We start from the raw sequence: 11,763 nt of genomic DNA on the forward strand, positions 1-11,763 counted from the left end.
AAAATCCTTGATTACAATTAAACTAAGAAAACATACATATAAATATATTCAAAGCAATAAAAACTTGACATAATAAAGCAATACTCTAAGTAAAAATGACAACAAAAGGTCGCTGTGCTTGATGTGACCAAGAAGTTTCACATTTAAAAGAAATTAATTTCTCTAATTGTACAAATTTCAGATGGTTCCACTTGTCTGGCTTTTAGCAAATTAAATCCATTTTTTTCTAATGTTGGCATTAAGAGACAGTTTTCCTCTTAGAACCTGGTCCAGTGCCATACTGATTTATAGTTTCACATATATGTGAAGCCAGAGATTTGCCAAAACTCACCTATATGTTTTATTTAAAGCACAGTTTGTCATCCAGCCAAGCACATTTATTTTCTTTTTTTAATGAGAGGATATGTGTCCTGCTGAAAGTAGTGATGTTTACTTCTAAAGGCAGCATTTAGATCTGAGTTTAACCCTTTAAGACCTACCATAGAACCAAGTCCGCCAGAGTTTATATTATATTTTTACATGTTGTAGTGCCATTTTTGGGAGCATTTCAAGTTGCTATACATCAATACAACCATTACAGCCTAAATTTTAATAACATGTATGCATTAAGTGCATAGTAATTACATAAATTGCAAAAAAGTGCAATAAACTACAAAAAAAAATTGAAAATCGGTTTTGTTTTCTTAACATATATTTCTAGTTAGAGAAATTTCAGAGGTTTATCCCTCAAAACTGTAAATACAAAAAAGTTGCACAAAATAGTTTTCCACCACAGGAAATTTATTTTGAGTGTCTTCATAGTTTTATTTTTGAAATACACCAATTTTTATACACTGCAGGAAAAACAAAAATAAGTATTATAATGCAAATTTGCAAAAAAGCAGCATATGCATCAAAAAAGTCCTAAGCATCCCAGAAACTCATGAGGCCCTGATGGTAAGAAAACTACATTTGCGTGAAAATGATGTCACTTCCGGTTTCGGGCAGGTAATGGCAGACATGCGATAGTTCTCGCTGACGTCTATTCCAACATAGGAAGTGTTATGAACAGCTGATCGGATCGGTAAAGCGTGTTTCTGGAATATTATGTTTTTGTTGCTGCAAGCGCTTTTTATGCAATTTTTGCAAAGCTATATGTGGAAGGAAACCGTGACCTAGGACAAGCTGATGGCATAAGATGTAAGTACAACTCCTCAGGTTTCATATGCAAAAAAAATTATTGCGCTAGCTTACGTGGTTGCAGAGCTACAAGGATTTAAAAGTAGTGCATGCCGCTCTGACCGGTTTTAAAGGGTTAAATCAATTTAGGATTGAATTGTAGGAGTACAGTACCACTTGGGCCACAAAAGGAACTATCGTCTATGAAAAAGTATTATTTAAAGATAGAGATGAATTGTAGTCCTTCTAAATTTTGACACTTTTTAAAAAAATGGCAACTAAAAGAGGTCCTAAAACAGAACCCTGTGGCACACCTTTGTTAACACTTATGTAACTAGAGTAATTAGCAAACAAATTGCATGATTTTCCATCAAATTTGGTTATTTCAATTATTACCGAGTTGTAATGAGCACAATGAAAAGATCCCTTTCTTAATCTCTGTTCTCTATTTCCATATTCAGCACAGTGAGCGCACATATTTCTCTGGCATGTTTGTCTGAGGACTGAAAAAGCTAAACGCAGTGAAATCAGAGTGTAAAACTCTCTGCTTCTTTGCTCAACCTTGCTCCGACTAAATCTCACTCTTTAGGGAGGTCTAGCTCTCCATTTTAATCCTGAAATACATTTCTCTCTCCTTTTTTTGTCTCTGGCGGAGTAATGACAATTAATCAAGCATGAAATTGACAATCGCGAGACTGTTGCCGGTGAGAGGAATTCAAAGAAGTGGGGGACTTTCTTATTCTCACGGTGTAGTGACTGGGGGTGGGGTGGGGAGTGTGAGTGAGAGTGTAAGCACAGCACAGGGTGCTGAGCTGCCAGCAGAACGAGTCTTAAAAAAAAAAAGGAAAAGATTCTCAGTCAAACTTTCTTCTCACACTGTTGTTATTTCACACCTGAGAGGCAGGCAGAGTGACACCGTTTGATTGAGCTCCCACGACTAACAAGTCTGACTTTCCCCTTTATCTGGCAATGGTGGTGATTTGGCGAGGCCTCTTATTACCTTGCCATGAAATACACATTTGATAGCAGCTGTGGCTAGCAGATGCCTTTTGTCCTTGATCTGAAATAACGGGAATACATACGTTTAGTGCCTGATGGCAATGTATGAGAAAAAAGCTGGAATTATGCAGTAAAAGTCTTTGATGCTGCTGTTGAGAGGTATCAAAAGTTTCCCTTCCTCCTGTACACTTAAAGAAGAAGAGACATAACTGAGTTGCCTCCTTGGAACCGAGCCTCCTTCAGGAAGTTTATCTCTCCCCCTTATTTTGAACATTTTTCACGTCAAAATACACAAAGGCTTTATTGCGTTTAGAGGAAGAGGGCGAGAGCTAGTGTTATACATCACTGCTGAGCTGAGAGCTAGCCAACGAGGGGAGAGAAAGAGAGAGGAGGGAGATGAGTGGAGTGCAGATACGGTATAAGCAGTGGAAAAACCTACAGGGCTCGGCTTATTGAGCAACATCTTGTTAGAGTGAATGAGAAGCTCCAGTGACTGTGTTTGCGCCACGCTACATCTTTACCTGACAAAGCTGTAATTGCAACAAATGAAGAAAACGCTAGAAGCTTGGATTGCGCTAATGTGATCAGGAGGATAACGCACTTTTGAGTAATGAGTGTTACCGGCTCGGCTCAGGCCCGCAACAAACAAAGGACAACCGGGTTCAATTTCCTGATCAGTTTATCTAATTGAACATGTAGTGGGGTGTGGACGTGTCGGGTGTCAGTGGTGCATGGTAAATGTTTGCAGGGTGCTGGACAGGGAGAAGCAGAAGATGCCCAGAGAGTGGACTAAAAGAGCAGGCGTTATGCCCTTTGTCACTCTCACCTCTCAGGTGCAACCATCAAGGCTCCTGCTGGGAGTAAAAAGGGAGAAGCAGCAAGAGCAGATCACATGAAGCACTCCACGAGTGTTTGTCTCACAATTTACTGCAATCTGATTCACCCGGCAGCCTTCCCCGAGCAAGAAAGCCGAGGTAAATATGCTTCATCATAATAAGTCCAAATAGAGAAGGTGGCCTGTTGCTAATTCAGGTGAAAGTACCAGCTAACCCACGGTAATCAAAATATCAATACTCGGATGCAGGAGAGAGTGGGCTGTCATGTACAATATACTGTGGCCAAGTGGAGGCTGGGGCTGTTCACATGGTGCTCACTAGGGGGCAGACTGGCCTAACCTTTACCCCATTTGGCCTCCTGCTTGGAGATGTAGACATTTGGGCTGGGTCAGGAAAGTGTGGCTTCCACAACACAGCGGCAGAATGCAGAGGAGGTTACCAGGCTACCTGGACAGAACTAATGCGAGGACTGCTGCTTTACATGCAAAAGACTGCCACACATTCACGCTCGCAGGCACACAAACAAAATACAGTCAGTCAGATGAGATGTCCCCGATTATGTGCAAAGGAAATTATTTGTCTTATAAAGAGAGAAGGGACTAAGTGATAAGGCGTTCAAAGCCCTTGAGGCTACATCCGTTCCTTCGTCTGTCCTGCTTGTCCTCTGCCCCCTCCTCTTTTCCTCACTCGCATCCTCCCTCACTCCCCTGCCATCAATCCCCGGCTCCCCCTCTTCCTCACGCTCACTACCGAGCAAACGCATCAGCGTGAGTTTGCACTACAGGTCCTCAGGCGAGGTGCTGCTGCACCTGTGAGTGGAGCGTGCATGGCACGTATGAATGTACCGTTTGTGTGTCTGCTGCTAGTGCAATAAAAGAAAGGGTGGGGGCTGCCGGTGAGACAAAGGGACCCAATTCGTGGGAAGGTGCCAGCGGCCTTCTGCATTTCCGATTCAGTCTCACCTTCGCCTCTCTCCTCCAACCTCCCCCATCCCACTCACATTTTCACGCAAAATTACACACATGCATGTGCCCAAAGTCCCCGTTCAGCCTGAATAAAAACAAAAGGTTGCTGATACATTTGGAAAAATGTTTGTAATTGCAGCCCCTGTGTATTAATTTACATAGTGAGGAAGAGGAGAAAAAACAGTTATGTCAATCTGTACCTGAAGTTAATCCTTTTTGCTACGCTGCATCATTGAATACATATTTATACATGGTCTCCGATGACTGCAGTCTGCTGTTAATGCTTAAAAAAACCCATGTGTTAATGCATGTGGTTATACAGAAATATGCTAACTTACTTAACATGGCTTTGGGCTGGGTAGAGGAAAACTTTTAGGCTTAAAAGTAATAACTCATTCCTGTAACACTGTAAATTCAAACAATACCCTCACTTATATTGAGTTATCTGCATTGAGTTTTTGCTTTAGAGTACAGCCTTGCATACTTGTTTGATTTAATAATTTGATCTGGTTTCATCGTCTGCACTGTTAATATTTAACTTTAAACCCTTAAGTTAGCAGCACAGGGATTTTTGTTTTAGTTATTTTGCAGTCTGAGTTCGAGTCCTGTGGTGATTGAGATTCTTGTTTTGATTAGTGCTCCTGGTCAGTGGTGTTGTTAGGGTTTGTGGACCTGTTATTGCCCAGCGCATGGGGAACAGAAATGTAACAAAAGTGGGATTTTTTTAGTTCTCTTTTCTTTTTAAATGATAAAATTCGCTAAATCTAGGTTGCCCAAAGTGCATTTAATTCAAACTGAAATTCTTTTAGTTCACGTAGTACTAAACACTCAAAATATTATTATTCACCCTTATTAAGCAGATAGGCATATTTTATGAGGCAGCAAGTCTACATAATTTTTATGCATTTATTTATTTATTTTTTGTAAAGCCCATTAAACAAATTTGCGTTGCCGTAACACTTCATAATGCAAAAGGGGCTGATACGCTGGATAGGTAACAAAAATCGAATAAATGTACCGGGCTTGCTCTAATACAGCACTGCAGTTTTTTAATAAATAAATAGCAGCGGGTATTTGGGTTTTAAACCATATCTAGATTTACCAGATGGTTTCCACTGTTTAATATTATCACTTGTTGTGTCAAATTGTACTAAATTACTGCATCTCTGCCATCTTGTTGAAGCAGAATGTGCACTGCCAGCAAATGTCTTCAAAGGCTGTCTTGGCATGCTGACTGCATCTGTGATCATACCAACTTTATTTTTACTCCTTTTTTTCCTACTGACCACAGAAATCGAGTTAATTATGTCTTCATTCCTTTCGACTGCTTTACTTTCAGTGTCTCGCTATGGCATTTGCTTTGTTCGCACTGTTACGCCATACTGGGACACTTGATTGGAACGAGCCATTGTTCATGTTATTGGCAACACCTGCGCTCCAGTCTCTGTGGAGGTGAAAATGCACAGATTGGATTGACATGCAATCACATTCACTTGTAACGTCACAAGTCAAGAAGATATTACTCCAGGCAAACCACCCCTGTCATTCAGTAGTAGTACGCCGTAAGACACTGAGGATCCAGTCAGTCAGTGTTCCCCTTCTTGCTGCGAAAAGCACTGTGTACATTTTTTGGGAAGGGGGCAAAGTCCAATCCGGTCGTTAAGTCTGACGTCACTAGCCGTGTCTGGGCCTAAACACTATGGCATTACTGAGAGTTGAAAAACTGTCTAAAGTCTTTCATCTTTAATAAAATGATCAGCGTTCTGCTCTACCAGGTGTAACAATTGAGTTTAACATCCAGGCATCCATGAAAACAGAATTTATGACATTTAACGGAGTTAGAAGTTAGCAGGAAGTTAGCTCGCTAGCTTCTATCTAAATACAATATAGCATGTCCTGACTGCGGGGTTTTGGAAACAAATTAAAACGTACAGCTCTGTTATCACTTCCAACATAAATGAAGACAGAAAACTAAACAGCAGTGACGTTTGTAGGGTTACTGAAGTTTGGCTAGCTGGTATATAATGATGTGCTACGTGACCGCTAGCGACACAGCTATGTTAGCATAATATAAACAAGCTAACTTTTTTTCCACTCGATAAAAGTTAACGTGAGTGTTCTCGGTGGTCAGGAACAAATGTAATCGCATGGCAGGATGCTGTAAAAGGACCAAACTTCAGTCAGGAGAACAACTGAGATAATCCATCCACAATACGAGGTTAGTCATTCATATACTGCTGCATGGGCTGGGCTGTAGTTACATCCTAAGGTTTTAAAAACTGAGCTTAAATAAATGATTAGCGGTAATAAAAGCCGAGGGAGGTCAACAGTGATCACTGACTGTTTTAGGAGCTTTTTGAGATTAAATAGAAGAAAATACAAAACATTAAACATGTTAACAACACAAAAGCCATATTAAACGCAGACTACTTTAGGCCCGGAAGTAGGATTCGTCCCGTCATCACTTAACGACCGTATAGTCACTTTGTTTAATCGGTGGACATATCATTCCAACTGATGTGCTTCAAGTCAAGTTTAGTATGTGAAAGAAATTCCTGAGGCACCCAAAGAGAGGAACCCTTCTTAATGACATAAGGAGCCCTTGTGATGACAGACGTCCATGTTTTGTGGCTACTTGTCAACCTTCACTACATTATTATCACAGCGTACGCGCTTAACTGTGTTGTCACTCTGCTGGAGAGGGTGGATACTCGCACATGACAGAGAATAAGTGTCTTGTCAACATGGAAATGTGATTGATGGCTGATCTATCAAGCCCTGGACTGTTACTCAGCCATGTATGATGTCTTTATAATACGACCATATGAATTTACAGATTGATGCCTTGACTGCATCTCACTGAGATGTGAGAGACTGAGCGTACGGTTCTATAAATGTTGCTTTTAGCTTTAATGTCAAGACTGTTTCCTCACTAGCGTGGCCTACATATGAGCTATGTCAAAAACCACCGTGAAAAACATAAAATAAGCTCTTGCATGAAGTCTAGAAGGATTTTGCATTATTGTTCAGCTGGTGGTCAGTGCAGCGGTAAACACAGGGATAATAGTCCAGGGCCTATGTAAGGGAGCCTCTTGTATGCCAGACTAAAATGTCAGACTGCATCCCTAAGAATCGAGCCAGGCTTAAAGCCCAGTGAATAATCCAGCGTTGTGTGTAATCAGCGTGAAAGAACAAGCCCGAACTCACTACTGAGCTTGACTGAATAGGCTGTTAAAAATACCCACTTCAGTTATATGACATAGGGGGGAGAAAATCATGCAAGGCCCCATTTTCCACCATTTCAAAGCATTCTCAAAGAACCAAACCAAGCGAGGAACTCAAAGACATCACAACAAACTTTCACATTTTCTTTCATGTGCTTTGCAATATTGCAGAAGAAGACATGAAAACAAGGAGAGGTTCACCTTGTTACCACACCAGCACTGCAATGTGCTGAGCTGACTTTTTTTTTCCTACTTATGTCAGGCAAGGATGGAAGGATGGCACCATTTCTGGTAGTTCTGATAGCGTAGTGATTAAGGTATGAATTATTATTGTGTGGTGAGTAGATGTAATGACCATATGTGAAGAAATGTTTAGCATAATTTCAGAGCATGCACGTCATAAATAATGCCAGATTATACTATAGGGAGAAGACCAGATGTCAAAATGAAAATCAGGGATTTAGTTAAAACTACAGTTTTTTCAATGATTATGCTGGAAGCAGATGCACTTCAGTGGGTGAGGCCACAGCTGGCCAAAGAGTTGAAAATAAACAAAGACGCATTTCTAATAGATGCTCAAGGTTACCTTGACAGTTTTCTCCAGCTTCTTCCTGTTTTCAAGATTAAGATTTTGCCAACACAAACTGGGCTTTGCCCTAACAAAAGTAAAGTTTGTATTTAAAAAGAGAGTGCAATGGCAAGATTGCTTGTGGAAACTTGGAGATTTTTGCAACTGAGCCTTCTGCATACGCATTCCTGGCAGTTTCTTTCTCAAGGCATAAAATATAGAAAGAGGAATATTTAAATCAAGCATGAAAACTCATGCAGGTGCAGGATTTTCACAGCCTGCACCATCAGATTTGAAGTGAAATAGCTGAAGAACTGAGAGAACAAAGGGATGACGACATGGACTTTGAACCCTATCTTGAAAACAATCGTGCCTTAGATATAGATCAAACACAGTTTTCCCTAATAAAGTTTTCATTGCAGTCAAATAAAACTGTTAAAATTTCAGGACCATGGACAGCGCTCACAGTTTTCACCATAATCTCATGAGTTGTCCTCTAACACGACCTGCACAAATTCAGCTGCATGCACTCTGTGTATCTGTGCTCTATATGCCATGGCTTGTCAGACACACACACACAAGCACGCACACACACATACACACACGATTCCCCATTAAATCTGCAAAAAAAAATGCGTTGCACATGTTGACGGTAAAGAAATAAACTTTTGTTAATCAGGCATTTCCTGTTAGATCACTTCAAAAGAAAAAACTAAGTTGTTTTAATAGAAGAGCGCTACAGAACCAATGTCAAAAAATATTTGCACGGTTTGCAGTCCCACATTAGAGCCTGTCAGTTACTGAAGAATGTTTTCATTATAATGATTCTCTGCCACATTAGGCCTAGATTTAATATATACATGTATGACCTAAATTTAAATGCTTTTCTGGTTGCAATTAACAAGCAGTGCCTGTCCTGTTAGGAAATTGCCTGCAGCTGAATGTCATCACTCAGTTTGCGATCATGCTCCAAACTGAATGGCTCTTGGGAGATTGGGCATGTTATATTGAAATAAACCGACTGTGCCTGTGTTTAGAAACCAGTGCAACATGTAGATCACAAATTAAATTTACCACAGCACTATTTGGGAAGTTTAAAGAAGTATAAAACTTGATCATAATTTTGCATTCCTTAAACCAAGCAATCACTGTGCTAGCAACAAGCTACAGCACGTTAACAGTCACTTTAAACAGACAGTTTCGCTGAGTGTTGCTAGAGTTCAGCATATGAATACCACTCTCAGTGGGGGAGAAGTCACCTCACAATATAAAATGCAAAGAAAACACATTTAACTGTATAAAAATATGACTTCAGTATGGAATTATTTTAGCATTCTACCTTGTTAGCTGCTAAAAGGCTAATATTAGCTATGTGCTAGCAACCTATACTGGCTGGACCTAAGGCACTTTGAAACATATTAATGTTAATAATACTTTAGCTTTTAAATCATCCACATTCTACACCAACACAAGTGACATGCTACTACTATAAATTGGTTTAGGTTAATTTGGATACTTATCAGTAAGTCGGCCTACAGATTTTCAGGATCCCACAGTTTTCCATTTTCACCTGGTCCTTATGGCTGATATCCACTTGTGTGTCATTAAAGGGCATGTTTTTCAGTTCAGCCTGTAAATTACATCTGTGGGCTACTTTTCCTGCTCATAGTGTCTCTAACAACATTTTGTGTAGTTTTTATTTCACGATTAGCAGAAAAACATCAACAAACAGGCACATTTACCCCCCAAAAACTTAATAAAAAGACACAAATTCTTCTTGAATCTGCTGTGGGTGGCACTTAAATCCACTCTGTCTTCATATTTCCTTTATTCTGGTCAAATAGTTTTAGCAGTAGCAGAATGTGCTTAGGGTGCAAACTTTTCTCATTTAGTTTATTAAATCCTCTATTTGCTATCCAAAATTACTTACTAAACATAACTGAACTCTAATCTGCAACAAAAAGTCCAGTAAACTTACATTTCCACGGAAGCTATATTTTCCTCTCACAATGGATCTGTAGAGCCGTGTGCGGCTGTCATCCTCAAACGGCACGGTTCCACTCAGCAAAATGTAGGCAATTACCCCTAAAGCCCACATGTCCACTGCACAGGAATAGGGTCTCCTCAGCAACATTTCAGGAGCCATGTACTCAGGTGTTCCACAAGTGGTCCTCAAAGACCACGACTCTCCAGTTACCTCGTTGCCTCGTTCAGAAATCTCACACCTGGTGAGTGTGCTGGCGAAAGCAGACAATCCAAAGTCAGTCACCAACAATCTGGAGTCTGCTCCGGGGTGGTAGTACAGAAGATTCTCAGGCTTCAAGTCTCTGTGGGTGATTCCCAGGCTGTGCAGGTATACCAATGCAGCCAGTATCATCTGGATGGCCTGGGTAGCATCTCGCTCAGTGAAGTGGCCCTTGCTGACAACACGGTCCAAAAGTTCCCCTCCTGTCGCCAGTTCCAGTACCATGTAAACACGCTGTGGAAACTGGAACACCTCAACCAGCTGAATGACATTAGCATGGCTCACCCGCTGCAGCACTGCTAGTTCAGAATCACACACCTCACGACCCTCTGGGGCCTCTACCTCCATCATTTTTATGGCAAAGGGCTGGCGAGTTGCCCTGTGCTCCACACGCACAACACGACTGAAGCTTCCACGACCAATCAGGGCTTTGATGTCATACCTGACAGGGCAGAAGGGGAATGGTGACTCATTACAGCATAACTATCTCATGATACACTGCTGCAAAGCACTAAATGTCTCTCCCTGCAGCTGCAGTCCTGATGTATGGGAATATATGTTTTGCACTATGCTATACAGCATGCAAAGTCGATCAAACCAATACGTATGATCCTGATTTAGATCGCCAATAAACAAGGCAATACTTTATGCAAGCTTTGAATTATGGGATGATGAGCAATACACATGTTTCCCCTTAAAAAGGAATCAGTTTTGTTCCTTTAATTGTTTCTAGGCTTTTATCTGACAAGTACAGGAAGGCGGTGTTTCCGGCATTAAAACCCCCAAGGATCGCAAATGACTGTCTACCATTATTGCAGGATGTTGGGTTGAGAAAGAGGAATGTTAAAAGGCTTCTGCAAGTGCAGGCTTTTCCACTTATGTTTGGCTGTAAATTGCTATTGCCAAATAGTGTGCTGGCCTCAAGATTAGTGGATAAAAGCCATTCTATCAGTTGCCACTTTCCTGGATTTTGAGAGGCCTAAATTTCAACCATCCACCATGTTATAATTGAATCTGGATTTTTTTTTCCAGTACAAGATTGGCAGATTTAAATATCATGGATGTACAAAATACAATTTCCAGCAAGCATAGCAGGTAAAAATACTGTCTGCTTTAAAAAAAAAGAAATAATTATTCAAACTGTGAACACTTACCGTGCTGTGACGCGTGGCTCAAACTTGTCCTTATACCTGGGAACCTTGTTCCATTCTTGTCTTTGTTTGATTTGCTGTTTGCTGCTTGATCCTAGGTGAGGATTATCAACACTGGCGGAAAACCATGGACTTTTTTGCTTCTTCTTTTGTTTCTTTGGCTCATCACCATCCTCATGTCCTTTACTGAAAGCTACTAGTGACTGCACCACACTTACATAGCTTTTCTTAGATGCCTCAGGCAGCACCTTACTGTTCCCACAACCCATTTCTAAGACCAACATTTACCATGGAGTGAGCTGAGATTCCCCTTCATCTGCTGTGAACTGAAAGTGGCCTGAAAAAAAAAAAAAAAAAACCCAAACAAACCCAACTACCTGCTTGAGGTGTGTACACGGCAACAGTAAAGCTCCACCTTCCCACTAAGTTTGAATTTGTCAGGTGTGTGAAGTGATCCTTTCAATCACTTGTGGTAAAAATGTCACGTAAACAGCAGTTGTTTTGAAGCTATTGTCACTCCTTGTAGATTGTTGCTATACTGCCACAGTAGCAGGAAAAGGAGTCACTAGGCAACATAACACTGTAACCAAGAAAAAACAAAAAAGTGGAAAAAAAGA

At 40.7% G+C, this 11,763-nt stretch overlaps 1 pseudogene; it reads right to left on the reverse strand.

Moving 5' to 3' along the window:
- Positions 1 to 7,421: 7,421 nt before the first annotated feature.
- LOC146511677 (serine/threonine-protein kinase H1 pseudogene) lies at positions 7,422 to 11,415 on the reverse strand (annotated as a pseudogene).
- Positions 11,416 to 11,763: the final 348 nt, after the last annotated feature.

Source organism: Neolamprologus multifasciatus, chromosome 9 (assembly GCF_963576455.1).
Source record: "Neolamprologus multifasciatus chromosome 9, fNeoMul1.2, whole genome shotgun sequence".
Lineage (NCBI taxonomy): Eukaryota > Metazoa > Chordata > Actinopteri > Cichliformes > Cichlidae > Neolamprologus > Neolamprologus multifasciatus.